We start from the raw sequence: 13,738 nt of genomic DNA on the forward strand, positions 1-13,738 counted from the left end.
CAGAGGATTATAATGAGAAGAAAGTCAGAAGATAGCCACATTTATTGGTGATCAAAATAATCATCCGTGAAGGAATGACTGAACATTATATATTAATAGACAGCTTTTATATAAATATCTCTGCGAGTGATTTTACTTTTTACCAGAGTCGGTTGATTTACAATTTACATTCACCCAATTGTTAAAGACAGTTAACCGATACACATTATGTAGTGTTACCATCAAAGGTATTATAGTACGTAGTTACGTAGCCAAGTGCGTAAGGCACTGACATCACATCTGGAGGCTCCAGGTTATATCCTGGTGAGGTTATACATTATATGACGTGATTCTCTCTAAGTCTAAGTGTCTCCGTGATCGTAACACTGATGGTATAATACTATTGTTTCACTACTACACTACTTGCACTGAGCTTCATTACCTGGTGTAATGTTAAATAGAGAGGAAAAAAATGACAACGAATCTAAATAAAATAATAATATAATATTGTGTTCTACATTACATCTGTGTTTTTAAATTTATCTCTTGTTGTAACGACATGATAGTTAAAACAAACTATAACACAATTATCATTACGATGTTTGTGAACTATTTTTATTTCCAGTAACGTTTTTTTTTTATATATTAACAATAATTGGTTATGCCATTAGGGGACACCGTTATCGCTATTTTTATCAATGTTAAAAGTTATCATAAATATTAATATTTTACAATCATAGTAATAATTATATTGTTAATTGAGTAAGCTTGGTTTTAGCTACATTGTACAACTTCATTTTTAAATTAGGTACCTTTATCAAATTTTATAGGTTGATTTATTAGCGATTGCTCTTTTGATTGGCTTGATAATGATGTGACAAACTAAATGGCTATTGACTGACGAACCAACCTGTATCATTTAAAATAACTTCCACTATAATTTCATAATTGTATTTATTAAGATAAAACATAATATAATATACTTACATAATACTTCAGATAATTAATACGTTTTACTAATTTTAATCATTATGTTTGTTTAATAAACAGTTCCTAAGTAATTTAATGATTAAAAAACCACCAACTTTTCCACGAATGCCTACGTAAATCGTTTACTTAGGAATAATGACATAATAGTATGTATTTGTATGTTAATTTAATGTATCAACAGTAACTATCGTCGTAGAAAAACAATGAATATGGACAATTATAAATATTAAGTCAATAAAATACTTATGCCAAATTCCACCTGTTTCGTCTATGTAAATTGCAGTTTCTCAACTGAATGTTTACTAATTAGTGATACCTATATTGTGTTTATTTTAATTAATAAAATGTCTTCACTACAAGAGTAAACTGACAGTTACTTAATAATGCTATCAAAGTAAATAAAAAAAAGCATGTGGTTATTAATTCTTTCATGCATGGGAATTTACATTGCATATTTAAATTATATATATGTGTGTGAGTGATGCAATGGATTTAATCTTTATAAACTAGAAACGTATAACCTCGTTATATATTTTTATCAATCATTTAAAATGCATTTTAAGTAGGGTAATTTAGTAATTTTAATTGAAAATTCTAACTGACTAAGTGATTTATTTGATAAAATATTAATTATTAGTATGCCTAAATCTTTTTAATATTTCTTTAAAATAAGGGATTTTGGGATGTAATATTTTTTATGATAATAATGGGGTATTAAATTATGAGGGTAAGAGTTAAATAGGAAAATCATATGGGAAGATCTGTTGACTTTATGCATTGTCTATCCCCCTAAAATGAATGTGTCAAATGTCATAATATAATTTTTAAGTGGAACATTACAAGCACCTGTCACCATAAAGGGGTTTGGTTCATCTACTTGACTGTGGTGGTGAAAACCGACCGAATTTTAACCACACTGCTCGGCCGTTTAGCACCCTTCCCGGATCGCACTAAAATAAACTCATCCACACATCATAATGGCCGAAAAACACCGCACAATGAACAGAATAACATTCGCGAAATCGAAAATACATCACTTTATACAGGAATGTTATCGCAGAATAAAAACTTACGCACTGACATTCGTTCAATTTGTGAGGGACATACGCGACTCGGTGTGTGTTGTGTGTACATTATATGCCCGTCCCTGTCTGGGCGCTCGTAACTCCTTACGAAGTGTACGGCGGAGGGCTGCCGGGGGAGAGAGATGAAAAACGGTGGACGGAGGAAAATTCGCAGGCTGCGCGCGCAATCTCGGCCACCCGATTGTTTTTTTCGAGGTTATGTTGCACGGCGAAAGCAAGGGTCTAATAATTCTGCATGCATTCACATGTTAATGTATATTCTATATTCTCTCTGGCATACATAATATTATCGCATCATATTACGGGCGGCAGATTTTAAAAAAAAACTACCGTTCCATTTTTTTAAATTGAATTTTCCAGGACGAAAATATTAGACATTAAATTTCTCATATTTATAAAGGCTACTCATCTTCATCGAACAGTGGCGAAGGGTGGAGGTAGGCTGTTAAGATTCGACATAAATAGTGCACAGTAAGCTTAGTCAGTCATACGTATTTGTTTTCATTTAAATAAGACTACAATTTACAGATGGTGTTGGTTAGTTTTTAAAAATCAATTAAAGCCTGCCTAACCAAATAACCCATCTGTAAATTGTAGCCTTAGTTCAATAAAAAGAAATATGTATGACTAACAAAGTTTAATGTGCACTATTTATGGCGGAATATAACAGCCTACCTCCGCCCTTCGCTACTGTCATCGAACATTGATCATATCGTTCGTATGCCGTATGATAACTTTCTCCACGACTTGGTTCCACCCCAATTGGCTTTTAATGGCACTCAGAACCTATCCATGGAAAACCCATGATATTGTTGATTTGGCCCGTCTATCTGGAGAGAGATCTTTCTCCTTCTGTCTGACATTTGACCTGATCAAAATTAATACACTTTTTATCACGACTTTTTCCAGCTCATCATCTTTCCTGCCGGCTATCTGACCAACAATAATAAATTGTAGAATACGATGAAGGCAAACCGAGGAGAGTTCGTATCGAGTCTGAAGTTTGATGATTATGGAATCGTTGTTTCGTTAGACTATCCACGAAGCCATGACCGTCCGTGGTGCTGGTCCACATTTCAAATACCTCTAGCCTTTAACTTCCTCTTGCTTTTAGTGTCTGATTACTCTAATAATTAGTCTTACAGGCGTATATAATATGCAAATGGGGAAAGTAGATATCCAAATGCATTTTGCTAATGTGTTTACTCTATCAAATTGATTTTAGTTTCGACATAGCAATTTTTATAAGAGAAAATTCCTCCTTTCAATAATTCTTTTAATTTGTTGTTGGTAGTAGTTTTTATTCACAATGCTGAGAGTTGTGATCCCCACCACCCAGGACAGTTCCGTTGCCCATGATAATCTTGATAAAGAGGCCGATACGTCCATTTCCATTCCCTCGTCACTCGAAAAAGTTGAAAACCTTATATTTTCTCTTAATCCTTAAAACTTTTATTAATTGACCTCTTGGTTTTCCAAACTGTTGGAAAGACAACAAGAATTCTTTTGATTTTTCGTATCACAAAAAGATAATATCAAAGGTTGAGTACCTATTGAAAGTAAAAAAGTAATGAGAAAAGAGATGACAAGCTGAATAAGGTAAATTGATATTTGATACGAAACTTTCAAATCTTTGGCATGGTGGTTTAGACCTGTCAATAACACACTCAAAACTCAACTGGTATGGGTGGGTTATGTTTTTACATCAAGATTAGACTTCTGACAACAACATGATCACGCCGTTTTCTTCAAACCAGCGTCACATCTTACGTCTCCTATAAAGTCATTCCTTCAAACCGTAGTTATAATACATCATTATTGTAATTATGATGTAAAGTAAGGAAGAATCGGTCACGGTTGTTTGTCCGCTTAAGGTAAATGGTTTGCCTACTAGAGACACATAGAGGCAGAATACGAAGTTTACAGCATAATACAATTTATCAATAATTTGTATTATCAAAAATGTATCATAAATTGTGTCAAAATACGTTTAATTATATTATTAATACTATCAAACGAAGGGTACTTGATGGAATTTGAATTTAAAATCTAATGGATTTAAGTTTTGTACTATTCCATTTGAGTCGTTTTTTGCGTGTGTATTTGCCTTTTGGTGAGTGTTCACAGTGCCTAACGATGCCAAAAGGCAAAACCCGGGTCGCAAAAAACGACTCAAATGGGTACAAAACTTAAATCCTTTAGAGCTTAAATCTAATATATAAAAATCAATATTTGTTTGTTGGTTTGTTCCTATTTTATGCGCTGCCATACCGTTCATCCGATTGCGGTAAAACTTCATCAACTTATTGCTTGCACTTGCGCAAAGAGTATAGGCTATATTATCTTATATATAAAAATGAATGAATGTCTGTCTGTCTGTCTGTCTGTCTATCCCGTATGCGTTCCTATACCATTCATCCGATTGCGATGAAATTTTGGTAAGTGGTTGTATGCACACCCGTGAAGGTTTCTGAATTGATACAACCATTTTCTTCTATTCTATCTTCTTCTATTCGTATGCGTTCTTCTACCATTCATCCGATTGCGATGAAATTTTGACCAGTTGTTGTGCGCACGCCCGCCAAGGTTTCTGAATTAGTACAACCATCTGCTTATTTTTCTATTCGTATGCGTTCCTATACCATTCATCCGATTGCAATGAAACTTTGGTGAGTTGTCGTGCGCATGCCCACGAAGATTTCTGAATTAAAAAATCATCGTCTTCTTCTATTCTTATGCATTCCTATACCATTCATCCGATTGCGATGAAATTTTTGTCAGTTGTTGTGCGCACACCTGCGAAGATTTCTGAATTAGTATTATATTATAAAATACAAAGTTTGTTGTTTGTTTGTTCCATCCAATTTTGATTTATTTTTTACTACGTATTAATAACATTAATAACGTTTTCATATTTTGGATTCGATTTTAATTTAGTGTTCTTTTGTTTGACCTTTACTCCTTTAAGAATTATTTTCATATTGCCATATTGTATTACACATATATTTTGACATTAAAAAAATAATTACCTCTTATTATTTTTTAAATATCTACGATAAATATAACCACGAAGCGACCCTGTGCGAAGCCGGGTACTTCATCTAGTAATATATAAATTATGGGACTAAAACTATGAATTATTTAAAAAATCTCTTATATTTTTTAATTATAACTTGATAAACTACATTTCAATGTTAAAGATATCTATAAAATATTATATAATAATATTATTATATCCTTCCGCGAATGTACATTTCATACTTATTATATATTTTTCTTTTTAATGTTTAGATACCTTAGTGCAGCGATTTCCAAACCGGGAGGCGCGGAGTGTTACAAAGGGAGGCGCGAAAAGTTTAACACAATTAATGTAGCCACATGTTTGCAGTTTGCAAATGCATAGTTTATAAAACGGCCGCTAGTTATAAACTACATGAAAAACAGTCCTATAAAAGGTTGTTTGCAAACCTTTCTGCAAATATAGAGACTACTTTTATAATCCCTCACTTCAAATACTATTGTGAAGCGCAATGGCTATCTCGTAAAAAATGAAATAAAAGGGTCAAATTAATCATAATGTTGAAATTTGAGGCAAATTTGTTTAGGAACGATAATTTTTTTGTTAAACTTGTCTATTTGGTTGAAATTAAAAAAAAAATGAGTGAATAAATCAATCCAAGCACCACTAATGCATCCACTGATTTAAAACGACAAAGTGAAGGCATTCATAAAAAATTGGACCTTAGGAAATCAAAATGACAAAAAAAAAGTTCGCCATGTCTCCACTTTTAAATGGTTTCTATGCCAGATATATTGAAGCAAACAAAAATCTATTTACTGAGTTCTTAGTTAGTTTGCTAATGCACTTTTCACATTATTTTATTAATACCAAAAAAAAATAGTTTTAATTTATTTTTTATTTTTTAATTTATTTTATTTTAAAAACTATTAAATATTTTAGATTTTAGACAGGATGTGGGGTCCATGATAGAATCTATTTGTCAATGAACGAAGATGAATTTGGATTAACTACTATTTTTTTTTTTTTTTTTTTGTGATTTTACCGAGGTTTTGACTGCGACTCGCTGTCATATCGCCTCTTCTCTTCTAGAAGGGGATCCTTCGATCAGGTCCTCACTCCTATTCTGTTAAATGGCTTTATAATTATTTTGTCTAGCTCTTCCGTCTTTCTTTCTTTCTTCTTTAGACGCCAGTGTTTTATGCACCAGAATCGCTCTCCTCCGTATCCATCCCTTCTGTATTTTCGATACATCGTGTAATCATTGAATTTCAGATAGTCTAATTCAGACCTCAGCCAAGTCTCTGAGATTAATGCTATTGAAATTTTTTGTCTTATTAAGTAGAGTTCTATATCATCCTTTTTTTGCTTCATACTTCTGGCATTCCATTGTAAAATCCTAATTTGTTTTTTATTATCCATTTTGCTCCAGAACCTCCCCTAGAATTTCCTTTAAGTGTCCTTCTTTGAATTGTTTGCATACCCAGTCCACTGCTTTAATTATTAGTTGTTTAATGATCTGCTGCCAGTCTCCCCCTTTCAGCAAGACTTTCATAATTTCTCCCATCGCGTTAACCTCTGTCTTCCCCTTTGAATTTTTCTTATTTTTTGTAGGCTTTACGCTACTACCTGTAGATATTATTGTTGAGCCTGAAGCTTCTACCACCGCTTCTTCTTTCTTTTTGTTTTCCTTAGTTTTTTGAATTGTTTCGCTTTCATCTCTTCCTACGATTTTTTTTTGTTTTAATATGTCAGCATAGCTATTATTTAACATATTTTTTTTTGCTTCCTTGAAAGGTATGTTCATTTTTTTCATTGCTTCTTTGCAATTCTTTTCCTCTTGCCACTTTGGGCATTTTTGGCTGTTTGCCGCGTGGTTACCTTTGCAATTGATGCACGTAATTTCCTCATTTTTTTCGCAGGTTTTGTGGTTTTCACCACACTTAGGGCACGTTTCTACTGTACGTCCGCAATTGTTCGCGATATGCCCATATCGCCAGCATTTGTAGCATTGCATAACCCTGAATACATACGGTTCTACAGCAAAAGAGACTCCATATATGTAAATTGTTCTCGGCAATATTTTCTCCCCAAATTTAATACTGACTGACGAGGTCTTTGTCAGCTCTCCTGTATCACATTTTCTTGTCAACCTCTTAAGGTTGATTACTTTTGCATCACTTTTGATTTCCATTTGCAGTTCTTGGAGGTCCATATCAATATCGACTCTTCTTATTACTCCATAAGAGCAGGAGTCATTCTCTTTGGTCACAAAACCGAGATCTTTGAGTTCTCCAGCTTGTTTCACTTTATCTGCTTCTTTTTCGTCTTCTACTTGGATGTACGTCTTTAAATTTTTATTGTAAATTTTCTGTACTTTTACTCCTGCCTTATGCAGCATCTGCGCTATTTTCAATTTTAATGGAATTTTACTTCCCGTCGCTATCATGACGATGTTTTGGTTTCCCTTTGGAGTGACCCCAGAGTCTCTTCTGGGTTTTTTTCCAGAGGTCACCGTCTGCCATTCTTCTTCTTTTTCTCCAACCACTTCCTCTTCATCATCGTTTCTTTTCTTCTTCGTTTTTTTGGTTTCATTCACTTCCATCGTGGCGTTTTCCATTTTATTGCTTTTGCCGTTCACGCGGTCTTGGAATTCGCGCAACAGTGTGAACAAAAAACAGTGTGGACAACCCCTCGCTTCACAGCGTTTGACGCACTCCCCGCACAAAGTGCACTATCCGTGCAACAATAAATATTTTTCACTTTTTCTCAAGCACTGGCACTGATTGTCAAAATCACATGGGACCACACATGTTGAGTTTATTGTCAAATTCATTTACAAACAATATTATTTTTGTTGTATCCCGTATTTATAACCGTTCGCGAGTAACCAAGCGAATAGCGTCCCGAATACGCAAGCGAAGTTGTACAACCTCACTCCACCGCTGTTGGCTTCCGACTGGATTAACTACTATTGAAATTGATTGTGCTAATAAACAAGCACATTAGTCAAAAAATTATGTAATATAAGTAGTAAAACTTGTTTTTTTTTACATTTTTGTATTCGTAAGTAGGTACATTGTTGACTATTTAAAAATCTGTATTATTTAATGTAATAATGGGGGGGAGGCGCCTAGATTAGATTTTTTTTAAAGGGAGACGTAGTAACATAAAGTTTGGAAACCACTGCCTTAGTGAGTAAGTAACACTTTAAATGTAAATTATATTAATTGTATTGAATTGCAAGGTTTTCATTCTGCCGTCATGTGCATATTATACTGCATATAGTATGGAGAAGAAGGTTTTTTTTTTACTGTTTTGCATTTAAAACTATTATTTATTCTGAATGTCAGTTTACTGTGTCTGACATAGCTATTTATATGCAACCAGATTTTTCTCATAATCGTGTGTAATCGACGACAATATATGTAGTATTGGTCAAGCCCGCTGCACTACCACTGACTGTGAAATTTTCACATTCTACATTGAAAACTATTTCTCCATCACTGGAAAACAATGTTCGAACATAGTCCGCAAAACAATCTAAAAGTTTGGAAATTCCACAACAGAATAATAATAATATTGTGGTGGATTCTAACAGTGGTGCTACACAGCCGGTTCGCTCAAACCTGTTGTGAAATAAATACGTAGGTTGCGAGGTGGTTGTTCTGTAACCTTGTACAGTCCTATATACCAGACCTTTTTCCAAACAAACTATACAATTATAATTGTTTTTTGTAGTTAAAAAAACGCACGTGTGCAACGATTGTCTGAAACTCAAATCTACCCCTGCAAAATTAATATCCAATTAAACGTAGTTTAGTAAAGTTAGTCCTTAAAATAACGCTCAACGATACTACATACCTCATCATGTAAGATTTTGTTTGAAAAGTTTTTTTTTAATTAGAACATCTTTTTTATAAACGAAAATCAAATGGTTTTTAATGTCTCCTTAAAAGCAGTTCTATTTTATTTATTTTTGAGGTTTACAGGATATAACGACCATTGATTTTGTTTCTGGGTTAACGTATGTTGGTGTGTAATGTACATGGCTAGAGGTACCTAGTGCGGAAAAAATGTCTAAGTATAGGTAATAGATAGGTAGTTTATTGAAAAAAAATATGATAAATTGTGTAGGAATGACAGCAAAATGCAATTTTTGATTTGATTATTCTCCCATTGACCAATAAATCAATGCCCCGTTCTCATGAATTTCTATAAAAATCTGTGAAAATCATTATGACTTTTCAAAACAATACTTGGGCATTGTTTCCCTTATAACTTTAAGTAATTCGAGCCTGAAACCAATTAAATTAGCTACACCGGTAGATATTTATTTTTGACCACAAACAGACTCCTCCATCCTGCCCATTCGTGGGACATCAGCCTACTGTGGTCTTTTCTTTTAGATTATTAAACACGAGTCGTTTTGTCATTACTTGTTCATCCATACGTGTCACGTTTAGAGCTTGTGATTTCTCGACTTTTTTCATCTCTCGAGATCAAAGAATTCTTGAATAATTCAAGAATACCTATTTTATTTCTCGAGAATTCGAGATTGGTTAATTGATTTTTTTAAATTATCGAGAATCAACATTGTTATCAAATTACCTCTATTTCAGTTGATTTTTTTTTTAATTTCATCTCTTTCGGCTTAAAAAATTCACCGGAAAATTTAAGATATTCCGTTCTGAATCAAAATCGAGGGATTATCAATTTTATCCCTCAATATTTCTCTAACGACGATTTTTTATAATGTATATATTGCGGTCGGCAGCTTTCTTTCTCCGTTTCAACTTTTCTTTTAGTTATTTTTTCCTAGTTATAATAAATAATTTCATTGATGATTTTTCGAAATCTCGGAAAATTCATTTCTCCATATTGGCCTGTTCTGATTATTTTTCTCACCCGAGACGACACTTCTCAATCACAATATCTAGTCATGTGGCCGGCCCAAAGAACGTATTGAGTTTTGATAAATCTGGCTTAAAAAGAACGTCGTCGTCAAGGAACTTGTAGAGCTTATAATTTATTATACAACGTTGTCAGATGCCATCCTTTAAACTGAGCAAAAGTTTTAATCTATTATTGGATTATAAAATAGTAAAAAACATCTTGTGTTTACCTGCATAAAATTTAACGATGTTTATCTTCGGCTAAGAATTTTCCGTGAACCGCGAACCGGTTGTTAAAAAAAATAGAACGACACCACTAGATATTATAATAATATTAGTTTTAAACTTTTCGCGGTGACCGATAGGTATACATACATTTTAATAATTCCACATAGCTGTTAGTTATTTTCTAACCCAAAAATTATTTTGTTTATTTATCTAAAATAATCTTTGTTATGGATTTCACTTTAATAATATTCTGTTCAGAATATAGTAACATTAGGGGGACGTGCCATATAATGGGTATTGCAAGGAAGGTACAATCCCCCTCTCGATATGAGTGAATGGAACCAACCACGGGCGACTCGGGTGATGATGACGATGTATTAAAAAAGAATATTTGTGTAATAGTATTTTTAATTTATTCGCTCGTATGGTGGCTGGGTGTCGTGCGACAGTATCGAGATATTCAAATAAAAATACAGTCACAGTAACACAAAATCACATTGTTCAAACAATCGCATTACAGAGGCACAGGTTAAGTAAGACTCAATAATTCATACCAACGCTTTCATCAGCCTGGTAGATGGCAAAATCCCACGGGAAAGGCACACAGATCCAACATACCTAAGTACTCAACGGTTTGGAGTTCTAATATTAAGTAGGTAGGTAGTTATTAATATTGATACTATTATAACTTACATTATAATATGATGTCTTTTATTAGTTAGGCTTATATTATTGACATAAGATAGATAGTGTTGATAATAGGACGACAAAAAGAAGAGAGCTATTGAAAACTATTCATTCAACGTTTAGATAGTATGGATCAGCTTAATAGCATAATACCCATAATATAACGTTTTTGTAAAATATAATTCTTTGTAAGTATCTACAACAAAGGGCACCAGAAAATGAGAGTCACAAATGTACGATTATCCAAGGAAAACAATTATTTGTCTCATTATTTTTTTATGGACAGTAAAAAGTCAACTGCAACCATCGACTATAGATACATCTAGACGCCACCCGTTGCATTGCTAAATGAAGCTGCGTGCCGTGCGTTTGGTTTGTGGGCGAGCGAATGCATTCGTCTACAAATGTTCGAGATCATAGACCATTTCGCAAGTGCTCGCACTAGACGCTCAGAATTAAAATACAATTTTCTATTTTTTTACGTTATATAGTATTATTAAGCGGTCAAAATGCAACCATTAGGTAAAGATATCCATAATGTAAGTTATTTTAAAGAAACACTAGGTCACTGATGTTAAAATATATAATAATATACAAATAAATTATCACGAACATGTATCAACTTACCTATGAAACGCAATACCATCTTCTTGCTTATCAGTACGGCTACCATATTTTAATACAACACACAGAACTATCTTTCCTACTTAATTAACTAAAAATATTTACCACTGACTTTATGTTTAATACAAAAATAGCAATTTTAGCAACACGAGCTCGCATGTTATCGACGCTACGTGAAGCGATTCACCACGATTTGCCGGCGATACTTTTGGAAACTAACTCACACATATGTAGACCTTTTATCTTACCCTAGCGCGTGTCGCAGAGATTATAAGGGTGCCGAATACTTTCTCACTCGCACTCATGCATCGTTTTTGTTCAGGCCTTACTGCAACGCATTTTTTTTCAATGTTTGATAAACTATGCCTCATTAGTCAATCGATCACACACACCACACATCGATCATTTCGAGTTTCACTTTATTATACAGAAAGCCATAATCTCATAGTTTTTTGTCACATTTTGATGAAATTAAAATGATTATTTTAACTTTGCTGCAATTAATATCTTTTATAATATTTCTACTAAGAGTTTTTTTTATTTTAGAGGGAGCGGCAATTTTGGGCTGGAACCCTGGAAACCCTGGAACCAAGACTGTTTGCCTCATTAACAAACTGGGTGGCCGAACACCTCCGGGGAAAAGGTTTGAGAATCGTCACTTACTTAGACGATTTTCTGATGGCAAATCAGTCCAGAGAGATTCTTCTGTCGCAACTGACTTATATGATAGATTTCATGCAGGCACTAGGCTGGATAATCAACAAGAAAAAATCTTGTCTGATTCCAAGCCAACAGCGGGAGTTATTGGGTATCACGTGGGATACTCACAACAATCGGAAATATCTATCAACAGAGAAGTGCACATCACTTCGTCACCACCTGCAATTGCAGATCCAAAAAGGCAGTTGGTCGCTCAGGCAGGCCCAACGCCTCCTCGGGCGACTCAACTTTGCAACCTTCATCACTCCACAGGGGAGGTTGCATTGCCGGCGTCTACAACGTACGAGCGCTCAATTATCAAGGAGCCACCCTCACAAAACAACATCGATTCCACCACAAGCTCGAGAGGACATCATGTGGTGGATTCGAGCGGTGGGCTCCTCAGGAAAGATTCACAGGGCAACCTACAATCACTTCCTTACCACAGACGCAGCCGATTCAAGCTGGGGAGCGCAGTTAGACGAGTACCACCTATCAGGTAGATGGACAAAACGCCAATCCACGTGGCACTCCAACCGAAAAGAGCTGTATGCAGTACTCTCAGCTATACAACTCCGGGAGCAAACGCTCAGGGGGATCAGAATTACTCCTACAAACCGACAACAAAACAGTGGTGGCCTACATCAACAACGAAGGGGGCACAAAGTCAGCATCCCTACTAAGTCTTTGCCGACAGATCCTGGAAATCGCCAACCAGGCCAGTATATCATTGACTGCACAATACCTTCCAGGAAAATACAACTGCGTGGCAGACCATCTCTCACGAAGCAAAATTATCCCAGAATGGCACCTAGTTATGGCGGCTACAGCTCCCCTATTTCAAAGATGGGGACTCCCAGACGTAGACCTGTTCGCGTCCAACACAGCCCATGTTGTCGCAACGTATGTCTCACGAAATCCGAACGATGCCCTTGCACTGTTCCACGATGCCTTCAGTCGACAGTGGGACTTCAAACTAGCCTGGATATTCCCGCCGCCGAATCTAATTCCACAAGTATTGGCACACCTGAACATGGCAAGGGGGAAATATTTACTAGTGGCCCCATGGTGGAAGAAGTGTTTTTGGAGCGCAGACCTACAGCAGAGATCACTGAAACCCCCCTACCCGATTCCGCACTTGGAGTCATTTCTAGTGGATACGGTGACAAACCATCCATCTCCACAAGTCCGGGACCTATCACTCCAGTTATGGATAATTTTGGGTGGGCAGAGTTAGTTTCTAGCTGGTCGGTAGAGGACAGATCACTTCTCACTTCCGGCTAGCGACCATCCACTTTGAAGACTTATAGACCTGCATGGGACAAATGGAAGACATGGTGCATGGCCAACACGATAAGCTATAATACCCCCGAGCCGATTGAAGTAGCTAGATACCTGGGTCACTTATGCAATAAGGATGGTCTTTCATATAACACTATTCTTGTACATAAGTCAGCCATAGCTACCTTTTGCAAACCTATGATCAGTAACATAGTAGTGCGTCATATGTTAAAAGCCATATCCACCCGCAA

This window comes from Rhyacophila brunnea, unplaced genomic scaffold (genome assembly GCF_057557595.1).
Source record: "Rhyacophila brunnea isolate RB1 unplaced genomic scaffold, BYU_Rbru_1.0 scaffold_22, whole genome shotgun sequence".
Classification (NCBI taxonomy): domain Eukaryota; kingdom Metazoa; phylum Arthropoda; class Insecta; order Trichoptera; family Rhyacophilidae; genus Rhyacophila; species Rhyacophila brunnea.